The sequence below is a fragment of the Leuciscus leuciscus genome (assembly GCF_965113295.1).
Source record: "Leuciscus leuciscus genome assembly, chromosome: 2".
NCBI classification, from domain to species: domain Eukaryota; kingdom Metazoa; phylum Chordata; class Actinopteri; order Cypriniformes; family Leuciscidae; genus Leuciscus; species Leuciscus leuciscus.
The window spans coordinates 17,008,909-17,028,465 of NC_138726.1; the positions used below are offsets into that span (position 1 = coordinate 17,008,909).

The 19,557-nt window shown below is 40.4% G+C and overlaps 1 protein-coding gene across 3 annotated transcripts in view; it reads right to left on the reverse strand.

Annotated features, from left to right (window-relative positions):
* Window positions 1-19,557, reverse strand: part of LOC309484770 (receptor-type tyrosine-protein phosphatase delta) — a 666,889-nt gene that overhangs the window by 214,699 nt on the left and 432,633 nt on the right. For all 3 annotated transcript variants that reach the window (XM_082151147.1, XM_082151149.1, XM_082151148.1), the window contains exon 7: window positions 15,401-15,438. The gene's annotated coding sequence lies outside the window, so the exon portion shown is untranslated. The remainder of the gene's footprint in view (window positions 1-15,400; window positions 15,439-19,557) is intronic.

The window sequence follows — 19,557 nt, forward strand, 5'->3', positions numbered from 1 at the left end:
TCCCTGGCCGCCTGAAGGGTCGCCTGCACAGCCTGCTCCGCCCTGGTCGCCTGCACAGCCTGCTCCGCCCTGGTCGCCTGCACAGCCTGCTCCGCCCTGGTCGCCTGCACAGCCTGCTCCGCCCTGGTTGCCTGCTCTGCCTGCTCCATTCTGGCCTCCCGTATTACCGCAGTCTCAAGGTCCTCTTCCGCTCCACGGACCTGGCCCTCCATCCCGCCCCCGGATCCGCCTCCGGGCCACCTCCCACCTGGACAGTTTTGGAGCGTCTGGAAGCCGCTCTTTGGGGAGGGGCTATGTAACGATAACCAGCTGGAGTGCCCTTGAAAGCCTCCAGAGGGCACTCCACACCAGACTATCATGTTTCACTCACAAACTACATTTCCCATAACTCACTGCCCGGACTCATCATCACTTATCACTGATCACATTCACCTGTACCTCATTCACTGATTGCATTCACCTGTCTCATCCTGTTAGTCTGTCTATTTATACCATGTTCATTTATTCACTCACCGCGAAGTCTTGTTTGTGTCACACTGCATTTCTGAGCGTTTTCCCTGTTTTCATGTCTCTTGGTTTTTTGGATTTCTTGCCTGTTCCCTGGATTACTCTTTTGCCTCTGACCCCTGCCTGTTTTGTTTGTTTGTTTGTTTGTTTGTTTATTTGTTTGTTTGGACTGCCTACCTGTGTTTTGACCCATTGCCTGTACTTTGGATTACGCCTTTGGATTGCGCCTTAAATAAAAGCTGCATTTGGATCTGAACCTTCGTGTCTCCGAGCAGTTCGTGACACCTGCTTTGAGCAATGAGGTTGTTAATCGATGCCTCATCAAGCCATCAAAGATGAGGATATTGGGCCCCTATAGCCAAAGCAGTGATGTCTAAGAATTTTTACCAATATTTACCAAAAAAGTTAATATTTTTCCCAACTGGATATGATTATAAAAAGGTAAGATCAGTTGTTTTATCAGGCTATTATAATTGATTTGGCTCTAGATAAAAATATTGTAATAATACACACTTTTGGCATTTACCGCTCTGTTGTTTTGACGCACTACTCACTTTAACAGCAGAATTCATGATTAAAAACTACATTATCCATGATTCTGTTTAGAAAGTTCCACCAATTAGAGAGTCTGAAATTGTGCCAAAAGAGCTATTTGGCTCCGCCCACTCACATGAAGCACTGCAAATGACATTCAATTCGGTTTCACTATGCTCTCAAAATACTTAAATATGTGTGTATATATATATTAGAGGTGGGCATAGATTAATTTTTTTAATCTAGATTAATTTTGAAATTAATCTAGATTAATCTAGATTAAAATGGCTCATTTGAATTCTGCCGAAGGCATTCAGAATATGTGTGCTACCCAAATAATGACTATAAAAGTAAGTCTTTGAGAACGGGTTTCTCAAGCCAGGTGGCGCATTAGACCAGGGGCTCATCTCCTGTTTCCAAAATGCATCATAAACTGCTTGAGAAAGCTGTTCTACTCATAGACTGTAAAAGGTTACTACTGTACCGTTACCGTCCGTAGGCAACATTAGGTAGGCCTATGTTATTATCAACTACTATAGGCTATCAATTAGGGATGGGCGATATGGCCTAAAATCTATATTGTGATATACATTGCAGCCTCTTGCGATAACGATTTACAGTATATTATAATAAAACCATTTCAGAACAGATTACACAGACCCATGCTAAACAACTGCTAAATGTTTTTTTTTTTAAAGGGTGTATGTAGTTTTGAGAACATATATTGTGCAAAACTGTAAGTATACAACATAATTTTGCAGATAAATAAAATTTAAGTACACTAGCTGCAGAGACTTAAGTAGGTCTAATGTTTATTATGGCTTGGAGCTTATGAAACCCCAAATTTAAAATTAGAATATTGTCTAACTGATGTCTTTTCAGTTAAAAAGAAACACAACAACGATTCTTAAAATCGAGATGATGTGCTACACCACTAAGCAAGGCTGGATTAGTACCCCCAGGGGCCCCTGGGCACTGAAGCTCATGGGCCCCCTCCCCTACCTGACAACCACACCCTCCAAAGGAACACACACCAGGTGTGGGATTTAACATGCCAATCACTATTGATCAAAAGCTGAATGACTAGTTCACAAGACAATGATACGAAATAAATTTTTCTGAAAAGTATGGCTGCACGATTTGGGGAAAATGTCATATTGTGATTATTGAGGTCAATATTGCGATATGCGATTGCGATATAGTAAACAAATGGTTTCATGAGTTAACTTGCTTATTTCTCAAGTAAAATGCACACACAGATTAGTGATAATGCTGAAATTTGTAGCCCATTTCTCAACTCAAACTAGAAACAACAACTAAATGCACTGTGTTTTCAAATTAAAATAAATTCAATATTGTTATTTGTCTCAATAATACAAGAGTTAAAAATAAATGTCATATTTACCTGTGCCTGTCAAACAGGTAGACCTAGGACATATACCGAAATTGTCAAACTGCACTGCATAAATTATAAATTAAATATAGACTAATCCTTATTATAGCAAAAAAAAAAAAAAAAAAAAAAAAAACTTTAGTCAACAGCAGTGAGTCATTTTCTCTGTTCTTTTTGTTCTTTGATTAACTTTACTGACAGAAAGCTTTATTGGCTGCTGTCTCTTTAAGACCAGCTGACGGAGACGCGGCTCTCGCACGCGCCTCATTCTTTCACAACTCTTGACGTTCATCATAAGACAGCTCTTATGTTATGAAGATACTCGACAAAACGGACATTTTGGCATAATTGTGTGTGTTATTGTAAGTTCAAGCACGAAAGATAACTGTATTCTGGCGTGAGCGCGTCTTTCTGTGTGTGTGTGTGTGTGTGTGTGTGTGTGTGTGTGTGTGTGTGTGTGTGTGTGTGTGTGTGTCACAGTCAGACTTTTGTCTTGTCGCACATGAATTGTTTAAAAGCATTTGCATGAATAAGAGATCATATAATGTAATATACACTTTTTAAAAATTCTGATTGGATAATTATCAAGATCGAGGCAAAGCCTTGTGTATACTATTTTTATGTAGCAGCGAACGTGGCAAAAAAAAAAAAAAAAAAACTCAGATCACGGAGATTGCCCATATGGTAGATCCGGCCCTGCACTAAGATATATTGGAATGGGAATAATACGCGCGCTGGTATTCAGTGATATCATGTTTCGTTTTGAATTTGAGGTGGTCGAACGGATTAGTCGTGTGTTAACTTACCGAACTGTTACCCCACACACTCTGTATATAGTTTGCTGCTGCTCGTCTGACGGCTTAAACCCGAACCAAGTCCAAATAATGGATGTTGCACCGATCTTTTTCACCAGCTTTCACTTTCAGCCGTGTTTACTTAAGATGACGACGAATATGCGTTGCAGCCGGGTTTACCTCGCGGCCGCGGGTAGATTGCGTCATCATAGCTTGTGTAGTATAGAGCCATCTCCCAACCCAACTTGGAGAATAGATTAACGGCGATATTTTTTTTTATCGCGCGATAAGAGTCTCGCGTTAACGCAGCACGTTAACGCCGATAACGGCCCACCACTAATATATATATATACACACTCTATTCTCAATAAGGCATGTTTTTAAGGCCCATGGAATGGAATTGGAATGGAATGGAATGACCCATCTAGCATCACTTCCAGCACCTTTAATACTGATTTTCCGTTTCTTCAAGCGCACCGCTTCAAGCTGTTCGTAGGGTGTCATAAAGCCTCACGGATGTGCTCACGAAGGGTCATTAATTTCTCTGGTTGTGCATGATTCATAAACGCCTTCGTCCGCAGGCTCTAGTGTGCAACCTTATAAAAGAAAATCTGACCTGAGATCAGAAAGCTGGCACTCTATAGATCTAAACTTCACTTTTAAAACGTGACTTCATATGGAATTAGATATCAATATGAAGGCAGGCATTACTGTCAGATTAAGCCCCACCTGGATCCACGTCTCAGGATGAGTGGCGTGTTGGTGCTGGTGACGGTTGGCTTATTGCCTCAGTCGGGGAAAAGCCTTTGGCGACAAGCGTGAGCACCGCCATTGGATTTTTCAAGAAACTGACACCTTAATGGACAGAAGTCTCACGCTTGATCCTGCACCATGATATCAAATGTCCTTTCCCACGATGCAGCATGCCATTTTACATGATACACTGGCATTGAAGAGCCAAGACATGATGTTTTATGTAATTAATAAAACATGAATTAATTAATATATTTTTAACTCTAACCCTGTCAGCGTTTTAAAAAAAAGTTGCCAGCCTTTTTGATCATTTTCACTAAATTTTAATTTCCCCCAGAATATTTTGTTGTCTGAATATCTGAACATGCAATATATCAAAAGAAAGAACAAAAGAAAAATCCCATTTTATTCCATCTTAATGTATTCCTTTTTTTATCAACATTTGAATGTGGGTAAGTTTCATAAAAACAGCAACATTTTGAGCAAAAAGCTGAGAAAATTGCATTTTTATCAAAGACTACATCCAGATCGGATTCAACTTTCTTTTTATCTGAATGGTATGTGGAAAACACTTGAGTTTTGCCACAGACTTGTCCCACCTCCTAGAACGCAACTGAATGCTTTATCAAGTGCCTCCATGCTTAAAAACTGAAAACTACAGAAAACTACTTTTAAACAGGAAATGACGGAATATTTACGTACATATTTACAGCAGGTCTATTCGCACGGGATTAGTATTATCTGAAGTAATTTTTCCAGACCTTTTTACTGAAGGTAAAAGTCACCGTAATCTTTATACTGACATTGTCCGTAATGATTACTGAGATGGCAGATTCGGACGGGACTAAAATCACTGAGAAGCTCTGGTAATAATTACTTTACCCCACCTCTCCATGTTAAACTAATCTCATCCGAATAGGGCTTAATGTTGCAAAGTCCTATACCTCATCCTGGATTAGGGGTTGCACGACTACTAATTTCTGCTAGTCGATTTTTTATCAAAACAATACTCGAGTTACTCGACTTCTCGTGGTTCATGCTACAGTAAATGAAAAGACATGAAATAGCTAGATCTTATCAATAAACATTTATTAATTCATAGCCTAATGCAACAATTACATAAATAAACTCTCAAAAACATTATAATTATGACATTTAATTTTTTAATTTTCATGTAACAGTCTAAAGCCAAATAAATAGCCGTTCTTGCCTTTCATTTCAGACGTATTTCAAATGTAGGCGCGCGGTGGGTGCGCTCATAATGGAAGCAACGTGGTGCTAGTTTTTCCAGGCGCGCCGATGCCGCGGCGAGATGAAAACATCTCAACTTTTCAGAATGCCTCATGCGCACCGCAGGTCATGTGACAAAAACCAATCAGCTTCGGCCTTTCCGTAACATCATCGAAAGCTCGGCCGAGCAGCTGATCGTAGCTGTACAGCGCGGCAGTTCATGGTTGCATAGCAACGACAGACGCCACGGGAGCGCAAGCGCTTAGGAGACAGCGGCACGGCCGCGCTTTCCACACGTTTTTAGACGCAACATGTGAACGGCCTCTTGCAGAGTTGGCCAATTACAATATTTTTGTCATCCTTGATGAAATACTTCCACACATCTGACGTGTGGTGTCTGTTGGTGACGTTCACCATTTTTAATTCGTTTATGGTTAATGGACGCTCGAGTAGTCGATTGTTTCCGACAGCGTCGACTAGTGGTTGAAGTAGTCGATCTATCGACTACTCGACTAGTCTATGCAAGCCCTATCCTGGATCGACATTTCATTTGGTAACATGAGGCAGTTTTGATTTATATGCTGTTTAATGTTGATGATCTCATTATTTTAAATATGCATCTGCTTACATATGAGATTGCTTGTTTCTGCTTCTTTTTCGCCTGTTTTGATAAGGAGCTTATAAATCCGTATATACAAATGAAAACACGGAAAGCCAGAAATTTTCGTCAATGGCGGGGAAGCGTTGTCTCATAAATGGAGGAAATGTCCTCAATGGCAAGGAAAGAGTTAAAATGTATATTTGGGTGTTTCCTAATCTATGAGCATTTCTGGCTTTGTGGTAAATGTCTAACTGCGGACATACTGCTACACACAACACTCCTATATTTCATGTCAAGTTCTTTACTGACACTGTTGTCTTACTGGTAAACAAGTACACTAATATTTGTGGACTTTTTGACTTCGGTGAGCATAGAGAGAAGCTGTCCGTGAGGACGCTCTGCTCCCGCCGGGCGTTCTTCGAGGAGGACAGTTCAGTGCGCGGTCCCCAGGGTGCGGGTCCCGCTGCTGCCGAGGCACAGTGGCGACGCACATCTTGGGGTTCGCAAATTGATCTGACAGCGGGGTTTGAGATGGGCCCAGCCCTATCTCACCCTTCACCTGACAGATCCAGTGCCTTATCTCAGGGATAAGCATGCGCTGCGGTTTCTATTCCCCGGGATGAGGCACCAGTGCTGCGATTGTTCAGTTTTGAGGAATTGGATGTCGTCAGCATTGATGCAGGGGATTATGATAATTCGCCATCTCATACCCCTGTTGATGAGGAGATTATTGAGGTTGTGACTCATGCTGTGGCTAAATTAAATATAGATTGTCCAGCCGAGAAACATGATGATTATAAAAAGAAAAGTTTGCTAGATGAAAGATACCTAGCATCTAGATCACAGCCTCCTCGTCTGGGCTTGCCGTTTTATCCCGACCTCGACACCTCAGTGGAAGAAACCGGTCTCATATCATGTTTTTAATCCACAAACATTGAATTACAGCAATGCTATTGGTATTAAAGATGAAGGTTATGTGACGATGCCTCAGGCTGAAGACACGCTTCCGAGCTATCTCTCTCCCGATTCAGCATTGTCATTAAAAGCCCTGATGCTACCAACCAAGCCACTAAAATCCACGTCAGCGCTGGTGGGTAAAGCGTATTCGGCGGCGGGTCGGGCTGCGGCATGCTTGCAAACCATGTCAATTTTGCAGGCATACAAGGCTGATCTACTTAGGGACATGGATGATTGTGAGGAAGTCAGCGCTAACGCAATTCGAGAATTGCGTCGCGCAACAGATGCTAGGCGGGAGCACTCTCAGCCGTCTACGAGCTCATCACAGCACAGAGTGCAACAAAAACAAAGCATCGCCACTCGGGCTCCTCCACAATCAGGGGGGCCAGGGTGGCGGTCGCAGTCGAAGGCTTCGACTAAGAAGAAGTCCTGAAGCCAAGGCCATCAGACTTCTGAGGGTGGTCCCCTCCGGGGAGAGATGGGTGCCTGTTTCTCCTCTGCACCCTCTGTGGGGTGACTCTCTGAGGAGGGTCACAGCGCTGCCAGTTCGGTTGTTCCCTGCCAGTTCGCTGTTTCAGGGCACCGAAGTGTCAGCGTCCGCAGCGTCCTCCGAGGAGGATCGTAAAGCAGTCAGTTCGGTTGTTCCCCGCCGGTTCGCCGCTTCAGTGCCTGCACATCTCAATGATCCTCCGAGGAGAGTCGTAGAACAGTCAGTTCAGTTGTTCCTTGCCGGTTCAATGCTTCAGGGCACCGAAGTGACTTTTTGACCAAATCCAGCGGCCAGTCTCGAGAGACTGGTTCCCTTTGTAGATTTTCTGGCAGCGTGGAAGCTACTGCCAATATATCTCATTGGGTCCTGCATAAAATAGAAAAGGGGTTACAGAATTCAGTTCGGTTCTCGTCCGCCCAGATTTCTAGGGGTCCTCCCAACGGTGGTGGACCCTGAGCAGGCTCTGGTTATGGAGCAGGAAGTACAGATTCTTCTACGAATGGGGGCTACAGAAAGGGTTCCTTCTCCCAGCAGTGAGTCAGGGTTTTACAACTGGTACTTCGTTGTTCCAAAAAAGGATGGGGGGTTGCGTCCTATTCTAGATCTGTGCCAACTAAACCGCATGGTTCAGAAACTCAAGTTCAAGATGCTTACAAACAGATTGTGTCACAGATTCAGTCCGAGGACTGGTTTGTCACGATAGACTTGAATGACGCTTACTTTCATGTATCCATCCATCCTGTATCCACAGGAAGTTCCTGAGGTTCACTTTCGGGGGCAAAGCGTACCAATATCGGGTTCTTCCGTTTGGCCTAGGTTTATCATCCCGCACTTTCACAAAATGCGTGGATGCAGCTCTGGCTCCCCTGATACTACAGGTCATCTGCGTGTTGAATTACATCGACAGATGGTTGATTTTAGCTCAGTTCGAGCAGATGGCGGTTTGGCATCGAGATGTCGTTCTGTCCCACATAAAAATGCTGGGGTTAAGGCTCAACGCCAAGAAGAGTGTGCTCCTCCCGTCTCTAGGTGTGGTATTTGACAATGATGCGGGCACAATTGGCACCTGCACGTATTACTTCGATTCTCTCAAGTTTGGTTCTCGAACCTGGTGTCCCTTCTAGACGGCTCTCCGATGGAGATTCGGATCAGGAGGGACATATTGTCCCAAGCAGGGGCCACGATTTATCACCCTCGCCTAGAGTTGTGGAAACAGTGGGCTTGGCCCCTGAGGGGGCCCAGCTCATAGAATCAGGTCTCTCGACTGAGGTCGTGGAGAACATACTCTGAGAAGACTGTATGCACTGAAATGGAAACTGTTCTCTGCTTGGTGCAGAGAACGCCAACTGAATCCTGTTAACTGCCCTGTTGGTACAGTACTTGATTATCTGTAAGAACGTTTCTCTGCAGGGTTATCTCATTCCACCTTAAAGCTGTATGTGGCGGCTATATCTGCTTACCACACTCCACTGGGTGGTGCATCATTGGGGAAATATTCTCTTATTTCTCGTTTTCTTCGTGGCACCCTGAGGCTGAGGCCTGCACTGTGCACTAGAGCACAGGCTTGGGATTTGGCCGTTGTATTGGAAGGGTTGGCTTTTGCTCCCTTCAAGCCCATTGAAGAGGTTTCAGAAAAGTTCCTTACACTAAAAACTTTGTTTCTTCTTGCTATTTCTTCTATTAAGAGAATTGGAGATTTGCGAGCCTTGTCGGTTGCTCATTCATGTCTAGAATTTGCACCTGGTATGGCGAAAGCCTTTCTTCACCCTAGGCCGGGTTATATTCCTAAGGTCCCTATTAATGTTGTGGGCCCGATAGTGCTGCAGGCCTTCTGTCCTCCACCTTTTAATACACCAGATCAGGAAAAGCTTAATCTGCTGTGCCCTGTGCGGGCTTTGGATGCCTACGTACACAGAGCTGCCCTGTGCCATAAATTGGATCAACTATTCATCTGTTTCAGGTAAGACCAAGAAAACCAAGAAAAGGTTCCCTGCATCCAAGCAGAGGATGAGCAAGTGGGTAGTCAAGGCTATCTCACTTGCTTATGAAGCAGCTGGTCAGCCTTCACCTTTGGCTGTCCAGGCCCATTCTACCAGGAGTATGGCTGCCTCAAAGGATTTATTATCTGGGGTTTCACTTCATGACATCTGTGATGCGTTAGGCTGGTCCTCACCGCATACATTTGTTAGATTTTATGACTTGGATCTAGGCTCCACTCCAGGGTCTAGGGTACTTGCTTCTTAGTGTGCGCAATGATTTCACACAGAACAGGCATTTGCTATTATGGCGTTGTGGGTATAGTGTTCCCACAGCATCTCGACGCAGCTCAAGTTCCCTTGAGAGGGAACGTCTCAGGTTACATATGTAGCCCTGGTTCCCTGAAGAGGGAACGATACGCTGTGTCACCCTGCTATACTCCCTGCATGCCTGTGATCGACTTGCTTCGGTCTATCAGAAGCTAGTCTGTTTTCAGGTGTGCTTTATAGTTTCCTGGTCTATGACGTCCCCCGCCTATGACGTCTCGTCACACCATTGGACTGATTATACACGTGCTTCACAACGCAATCACACAGGGGCGTTTCCACAGCGTCTCAACGCAGCATCTCGTTCCCTCTTCAGGGAACCAGGGTTACATACGTAACCCGAGACGTTTTCCTTTTTATTTCATAAGTAAGAAAAATTCTCATTTGTCAGTTCTTATAATGTTCTAAAAACACTCAAACCACTGATAATAATAAAATAAAGTAGATCTGACCTTGAAAGTACACACAGAGGTAACTTCCACAGTAGTTTTTTTTTTTTTTTTTGCAGAAAGAGCGGTGCACAGGAGATATTAACAGGTGTGACGCAGTTCAGAGAATAGTAGAAAACGTAACTTGAATTAATAATTGCCCTTTCCTTTTACAGGTGCTGGCTAGTGCAACTGAGAAAGATGAAGACAAAAGATGACTGGAAAACGGGATAATCAACAGGTAAGTATCACAGAGGAGTCAGGTAAATGTATGGGTAGTGGTCATTGAGATCAGACAATGATATGTGACAGAGTGAGTGCTAATATAGGGTGCGGTGATTAGCGTTGCAGGTTCAGATGATTAGAATTCAGGTGATTGGCAACGAGTGGGTGGAGCTGGAAGATCTGGTGCTGAGGTGACACTCTGTGACAGAAAGTAATGTTCAACAACTGTATTTTCCAAATGCTAGCTCTTTTCTTAAAATAATTCATATAACAGCAGTGGGTCAATCGTAATTTGTGTCAAAAATAATTAGGTCTGATTTAGGGTCCTTTATAAAACTATTACATCTATACACAAAGTAGCAAAGTTTACTTAAAGTTGAGTAACATTTTTCCAGGACAGACCATTTTACGATATAAAAATCTATTTTTGAAGTTTAAATAAGCATTTTGTCATTATATGCAAGATCATTTTTTTTATAGAAACAGAGAGTCAACAATACTGCAAAATCTGATATAAATCAGCTTAAGCAAATGTCTCATTTAAAGACTGTCACTGATGGATTCAGAAAACAATTTCTATTTTTTACGGACAATACATGTTTGACGATAACAAATATGTTGACAATAAATCTCCACAGTGACTTGTATTCATGCAGCTTTCCAATTAACTCTTCTGAGAAGCAGTTTGGTCTAAATCATAAAGATTAATCAACTGAACCAAACGCAAATCATTCTGAAGATTTAATCTAATGAAAGAGAATATTAATAGACACGTGCGACAGCATAGCTAAGAAATAAACTGTCTCTGCCACACTAATGCTAATTAGCCATTTCTGGATTAAGCTAATGCTAATGACATTTACAAAATATTAGTGATGCTAAATGTGACTAACTGGGAGAAAAAAAAAAAAAAGTTGTTCTTTGATTGTAATCTAGTTTTGCTTCTGGGCCTCCAGAAGTACATTGGACAAGTGGTAACCCAACACTGTATCAAAACTATTTATCATACAAAAGTAACAAATGTCCAAAAATCAATAATGATTTACAATTCAATGATTTGCAACATAGCAATGCTAAAACAATTTAGGCAACATAAGAATTTTTTTTTTCTGGTTTTTGAGGACGAGTTCATGATGTCACTCAACATGTCCATGTTGACATTTGTCTAATTTGACTAGATTTTTACCAAGAATCACATACATTTGCAGCAAAACCATATAGGTTAATCATAATGTTGATAAAAGTCAAATGATTTGATGTGTTACATCAACTATCCTTAAACAGATTTGAAAATAGTGGGAAAGCTTCAGATGTTTAAGATCGTTGAGGATTTTTAGTGATGTCATATAGACCTTATGTAGCCTCTCCTCTTTTTAGTGCTGCACTCGTTGAATTATGTCTTCCGGTTTGTATTTCCACAGCATGAAGTAAGATCTTACGAATTTATGAATGAACCGCTCATTATAAAAACATATAAAAAAAAAAAACACAGAAAGCCTCTTCACCAGCTAATTACTGTTCGACAGCAATGCCACAGAAATATACAGAGCTACCGCAAAAAACGGAAGTTCAAAGACAAAATTCTAAAGATGGCTGTGCTCTTGTTTCTCTGTGAAAGAACTCATAGTAAAACACTTATCTGAGCTCAAATATCTAGAGTAACTATACTGCAGAAAATATCTTTGGGTTTTTGTCATTATTGTATCTTGCTCTTTCCAGCTGTAGATGCGATTGATTGACAGTTGGTACAGTGACAGCAGCAGTGGTTGAGGAGACGGGATCACCATGCATAACGAGAGACAGTCACTTTTCGTCGTGAAGAAAGAAATGGAAAAGAGAGACAGTCTCCCAGCACTAGACAGCCCGCCACTGACAGCTTTCAGACCCACAATGACACATGATCGAAACCCAAAGATGACGGAAAGATAGAGAAATGTATTCTAATGCTGGGGAAGGAACTGGTTGTGTGAGAGCCGGATAGACTCTGGACATCAGTATAACAGAGAAATTCAAAAAAGAAGCAACAGTACAACAAACAGACAAGCTGATTCTTAACAATAAACAGTTTCCAAAACCAGAGGGAATTGAGATATTTACCTCAGCTCTAACTGAGACATGAGACATGACGTCTACCTTTGACTCATCAATTCAAACGTACTTTAGAAATAGCCTTGTTAAAAAGGGGTGCACTTAATTGCATTGAATGTGCTCTAGTAGTGTACTTCAAATCTTAAAAGTAAATAAAAAACTGTACTTGCAGATAATATACTATTATTGAAATAAAAGTTGCAGGAACTGAGCAGATCGAACAGAGATGATTCCATTTAAACAAAATTCCACAGAAACCCCAAATCAACAGCCCCACCAAGATAACGGCAGACTTTGTGTGATCCCACGACATAGATTCAAAACAGACCTTCATCTTCTCAAAGACCTCAGTTTGACCTGAGCTTTGAAACAAAGCGCTAAAAAATAAATAAAAATAAAAATAATATATATATATATATATATATATATATATATAGAGAGAGAGAGAGAGAGAGAGAGAGAGAGAGAGAGAGAGAGAGAATAGTAATTGTTGCAATGTAAGTCGCTTTGATAAAAGCATCTACCAAATTCAAATAGAAAGCAAGTGCACGCACGCGCACACACACACACACACACACACACACACACACACACACACACACACACACACACACACACACACACACACTCTGTTAATTGCACTGAGAGTTATGGGCGGTATTGATGAGGTCTAATCACGGCTGTCAATGATATTTATGAGCACAGCATCACAAACGTGCTGGTCAGATTAAAGCCTCATTAATAAAGTCCGCCTGACAGGTATTAAACAGCTCATCTCACTCCAACAGGAAGAATGCTTAGACCACATTATAATTAATTAATACAGCAACAACCAGTGTGTGTGTGATGGTGTTTGTGTGCGTGTGCGTGCGTGCGTGCGTGTGTGTGTGTGTGAGTGTGAGTGTGAGTGTGAACTCCGGCTGGGTGAATCCCAGTAATTAAAACATAAATTGGGCCTATTGAGGGAGAAGCTGAACTCACAGACCCAAACACACAACACCCCAAACAATCACTCGATTTCTGCTTTGCAAACACAGACGAAATCAAAATCAGTGAGCGTCCAAAAGGAAAATGACCTGATCTGAATCATAATGACATGAATGTAGCACTGAATCTGAGACACACATGAAACTCATTTAACAGATCTTCAGAGACACTCAACAAGCTGCAGGGTCAAAGGTCAGAGAGGACAGTAAAGGCTCGGGTATACTTCATTTTCTGCTTTCTGCTGCATCTAGTGCACATCTGGGTATGCAAGCCTTTCAAAGTGTTCTCCTTTGGCTGTGAGTGTTGAAAGACACATTCAGCGCATTAGAAAACTTTGTTTTCAAGCGCTCAAGTCACTCGTACATGCGTTGTTGTATGTGACCATCTAACAAGGACACAAACATTGGGCTGTACACATACGATGTATGCGGACATCCACGGACCCTCCTGGTGATGAAAACTGACGAAAATGATTTCACGTGGAGTGCGCAGACTGTCGTGGAACGTGGGCGGCAGAAGTATACTTTGGGCTTAAAGAGATAGTTCACCCAAAAATGAAAATTAACTCACCCTCAAGCCATCCAAGGCGTATATGACTATCTTCTTGCAGACTAACACAATTGGAGTTATATCTAAAAATAACCTGGCTCTTCCAAGCTTTACAATGGTAGTGAATGGGGGCCGAGATTTTGAATCCTAAAAAAAAGCATCCATCAATCATAAAAAATGGTCCATGCGGCTCCAGGGGGTTAATAAAGGCCTTCTGAAATGAAGCGATGGATTTTTGTTTAAAAAAAATATCCATATTTAAAACTTTATTATATAATAACGGCAGTCGGCCGTATTTTTTCTTACACAAATGCATCACTTCGCTTCAGAAGGCCTTTATTATATACCCTAGAGACGTATGGATTACTTTTATGATGGATGGGTACATTTTTGTGGGCTTCAAAATCTCACCCTATTCACTCCCATTTTAAAGGATATTTTGAAATATGTCTCCGAATGTGTTAGTCGAAAAGAAGATATTCATATACACCTATGATGGCTTGAGGGTGCGTATATCATGGGATAATTTTAATTTTTGGGTGAACTATCCCTTTAAGAGGTCAATGCAGTGGATGCTGTAACTACACCAACTGTTTTGATAAAACAATTACACCCTGTGACCTCTATTCGCAGGCCAGATTTCTGAGCAGCTTGTGATGGTGTCTCGTCATGAGCGTGACTGAAACATGAAGCGCACTGTGATCTTATATGGAGTACAACCCATGTGTGTCTCCAACATGAGCTGATGTACTAGCAAATCTACTAATAATTCCTGCATGGAGTCCCCAAAACACACACACACGCACACGCACACGCACACGCACACGCACGCACGCACGCACGCACGCACGCACACATACTGTTTTCCATGTTTTATGGGGACTTCCCATAGAAGTAATTATTTTATACTGTTAAAACTGTATATCCCCTACACCAACCCTACCTCTAAACCTACCCATCACAGAAACCTTTCTGCATTTTTTTTTTTTAAAACATTTTGATTTATGCGCTGTGTTGTTTATTTATTTGTTTTCCTCATGGGGACCACTAAATGTCCCCAATAGGTCAAAATTTACTGGTACTACTATCCTTATGGGCACATTTGCTCCCCATAATGTAGGTAATACCAAGTACACCCACACACACACTGTAAGCTGTGTGAAGAATGAGCTGATCTTTCTCTGAGTTAATGGATCGTGCTGTAGGTGTATAAAACAGTTCAGTTTGTCTTTGTTTGTTTCCTCAGAGTTTGTATTAATGAAGTGCCGGCGAATTTGTCGAGATGCTCCCAGCATGCTCTGCTCGTGCTAACAGAGCTGATGGGAGTGGGCGGGCATTCATCACTGTCAGTCACAGCTCAGTGACGGTTCTGATTGGATGGTCAAGATTTAGAGAGAACAAAAGCTCAGCACAATGATTTCACAATCGGCAAAGTAGACAACGTGTGTGTTTGTGTAAGAAGGTTTTGCTGCTGAAGTGCTACACCTGCACACTGTCAGCAGATCAGCCCGTAGTAGAACACGCTTACACATGCACACATGCATAGAAGAGACTGCTTTACCTCTGAAAGTCCTGGTGAAGATCCTGAGGACTCAGGAGCTGAAAAACAAAAGCACACAAATGTGAGGCATGTGAAATCGGTTTCCCCTTCGCTCATCCTATCAGTTTAATCTCAGGAATCAGTCAGTGGAGGGAATGAGGAAATACGCCTCCGTAAAGTTCATCATGCCATCAACGTGCGAACCATTCGTTTGGCGAGTAATTGAACTGCTGGCATCTGAAAGGTCAGAGATTATTGGACAGCTGACAATCTGGAAAAAGACATATATTCATTTAGAGAGAGAAAGAAGGATATTTCTTAGAGTTTATATAAGACTGTGATCGTTCCCTGAGGCATAACGTGTGTGATCTGCAGTTTTTTCTTCTGCCACTTTAAATGCTCACAATTGGCTGTCAATGTTTTTATGGTCCATCAGCTGGAAAGAAAATCGTTATGAAAATTATTCCAATGATATTCCTCTGTGCCACTATTTTTATAGTTGCAGTGTGGACTCTGCTATTCTTTTACATTTAGAATGAAGAACAATTAAAGTCATTTTTACAAAAGATTCATTCTAAATATTTCTATTTCAAATAAATGCTGTTCTTTTGAACTTTCTATTCACCAAAGAATCCTGAAAATGATCACGGTTTCCACAAAAAAATATTAATTAGCACAACTGTTTTCAACATTGATAATAATAAGAAATATTTCTTGAGCAGCAAATCAGCATATTAGAATGACACTGACTGGAGTAATAATGCAGACAATTCAGCTTTGATCTCAGGAATAAATTAGGGTAAGTGTACCCATTAAGCCCATGTACCCTATAAGCCCACTTTCAACTCTGAAGTCAAATTAAAAAAAGAGAAAATAATATTTTATGCTGCTCATTATTTTAACCAATCCAGTGATTTGTTACTTCCCTGGCATTTTTTATTGCATACCAATCACATTTGGTAATGTTGAGCCCCACCCATGTGCATGCTGTCTCAGGGGACCTCACACAAAGTCACCCCAAAACTTTGGTGTTTCGGGACCCTTCAGAAATCAACACATTTCTGCAATTTTCAGCCATTTCTTTGGTAACTACATTGATATTATGTCAAATAAGAGATAAATGTATTGTTTTTTGTGTATGAACAAATAGTACTTTATCATTTTATATAATTTTCCTTTAAATGGAAAGATTAGTTTTATTAGCTTGCATTCAAAGCTAATCTATATGTGAAACCATTAGCCTTACAGAAAGGCTAGACTGCCAAAGAATTAAGCAGTGACCTGCAACCAATTTTTTGATTAATTTTAAATTAATTTACAAATAAATACATCATAAATAGTTTTGTAGAGAAGATTATTTTCATGAATTAACATTTTTTTTTAAGATGGGCTTAAATGGTACAGTGCCACAAAATGCATGCAAACTATAGCTAATACAAGCTAACCTTGAATGAAAAAAAACTTAACATTTCTCAATGTGGGCGCAATGAAAATTACTATGATACTTAGTCCACAGATATTTAAGCTCCATGCATGCATTTGTAAACATATCTTAAATTTTTAAAGGAAAACGGCTCTGAGATACTGCCACTTTCTTTCCAGCTTTGACCAGGCATAACCCGGGACCCAAGCCGAGTTGGGGCTCCGGACTCCGGGCATGGAGGGGTCACCCAGCGGGCCCCCTATGCCGAGAGTATTGAGCCCTAACTCGGCTTTCTTCCCGGGTTATGCCTGGTCAAAGCTGGCCTTCCCATCCCATCCCATCCCACCCCATCCCACCCAGGGCTCTAATCAAACATTAGCAAAATGATTTTTTCATTGTCATTGAATAAATATATTGATGTTTTACTTCTTTAAAAATCAATTATTTTTTATATTTTGTGAATCAAAGATGATGTGGGCTAATTTGGAACACATGTGGGCTTAAATGGTGTCAAAGTACCAATTAAGCCCCTGCCAGACTTCTGACTTTATTCCTAAAATATCTTAATTTTATATTCTAAAATTTACATCAACTAATTAATACATTTTCAAATGAGAGATAAATCTTGCATTTTAACAAATTAAAATTTTGCAATTCAAAATGGCCCTTTTTAAATGCACTGAACACGGTTCTCTGCATAAGACACAACAATATGACATAAAGTCACATGTTTGCCATTTCAAAACACTGCCATTCAAAATTACACTACATGAGCTAATTGGCCAATACATGTGCCACCTGGCCAAACACCTCAATGGTTAATTGTTAACACTTCAATCTTTTTCAGTGTACTGTTTTTTTTTTTTTTTTTTTGGAGCATATTTTTGTTCAGTCCAGTCCAGTCCAATCTGCTGTGCATATGTTGCACTGACTTGTTTGGTAAAAAAAAAAAAAAAAAAAAAGTGTTTCAACAGCATGTGTGTGTATCTGCAAATATTTCTGTGCATGTGAGGAATTTTCTACAATTTGAACTATTTTTGTATTATGGCAAAGCATACTAAAGACGAGAGTGCTTTTCATTATGCCCAACAGTGTGTAGTTGGTTTGACAAAAAATCTCGTAATATGAATGAAGTGTATGCCATTTCGTGCAAAAGTTTGATTTTGATAATGTAGTTTTGGTTGCAGTGCTTCATTTTGCAGGATATATTAGGTATTTTGCAGTTTGGGTGTGTGGTTTTGTGAATTGTGTTAAGTATTTTGATAAAACCAGACTATTTGCAAAATTGTGTGTTAGCAATAAAAAATTACATAAAAAAAAAAAAAAAACTGCTAAACTATATAAAATAATATAAAATAACTATAAAATAACTTAAAATAAGTACAACTATTTATTTCTGTATGTGTAGGCCTACCTGGGCATTTTTCATGATTTAAAAGATCTCTTCAGTTTAGTGTGATTATATCTAGCATAAAATAAAATCATGAATAACAACACACAGGTCAGCAAATCAATTCAACCAAATACGTAAAGTCTATTCACCCCAACATACCAAAAGTCATGAACTTTCTGTTCATATCAAACCAACACACTTAACTCAACTCAATCTGACATAGCAAAATTCAATTGAAATGAACTCAAATCAAGATCTCAACCCAGCTTCACCTAACTGAATTCAATACAACTCAACTCAACCTAACCAACAAAACTCAGCTGAATTCAATCCAATTAATCCCAACCCAACTTGACATGATTCAGTTCTGTACACATTAAGAACTTTTTTTCAAAGTTATAAAAAAAATATTAATGTAGTACATTTACAGGAAAACACAATTTCAATCTTTCAATTTCAACATCTCACATTTAATGTGTTACTTTCTATGTAAATATTTGTGAAATTTACAAGTAATTTCTGAGTTATAATTGTTAAATCCTTTAAAAGTAAATCCTTCCCCATTTGTTTTTTCAGTGTGTGTGTGTTTGGCAGCTGGTCGACGTCAGTTTGTTTTTCTACATGTAAATGTAACATCAGCTGCCTGTCTGTCCAATTCGACACTGATGACTGGCAAACCCATTAGCCAATCAAAACACAGAATGTTAGGACTGGTTTTGGCTTATCTGAGTTACATGCCAGATCACACTCGTCATACAGTGAAATATTTGTCCTACCATGCATCTCATATGAGAAGCAGCAGTGAGTGTCATTGTAATGATGAGTTTTCATCACCGTAGCAGCAGGTGAGGTTTACAGCTTCTGATTGGCTGCAGTGCCGCTGTCATCGTCCCCTGGGTCCTCATTAAACTCTAAAGATGGTTCGTTCGCTGGATTCCTCAAAACACTCTCAAATGGTTCTGGTGTCCCATAAGGCTTTGGAACCAGTTAAAGTCCATTATGCTCACAAGTAGGCAAACGTCCAGAAGCAGTTTCACCAGCAGAAGGGCTGAGAGCAAAAGACACTGCAGAAAGAAGGCTTAGGCAACCTTAAGGAATATCTGCTTTTTGCTACTACGATTGTGTATAATTGCAGAAAATATAGATATAGCCTACAGGGGCTGGAAAAAATTATATATAAAATTTGTACAAATAAATAATGTTAAATCAGAACTAATGAAAGTCACTTGTGGTGTTCCACAAGGTTCGGTGTAAGGCCCCATATTGTTTGTACTATATATAAATTACATTTGTAAAGTGTTTAAAGTATTAAAAAATTGTCATGTTTGCAGATGACACAAATTTATATTGTTGTTGGCACAA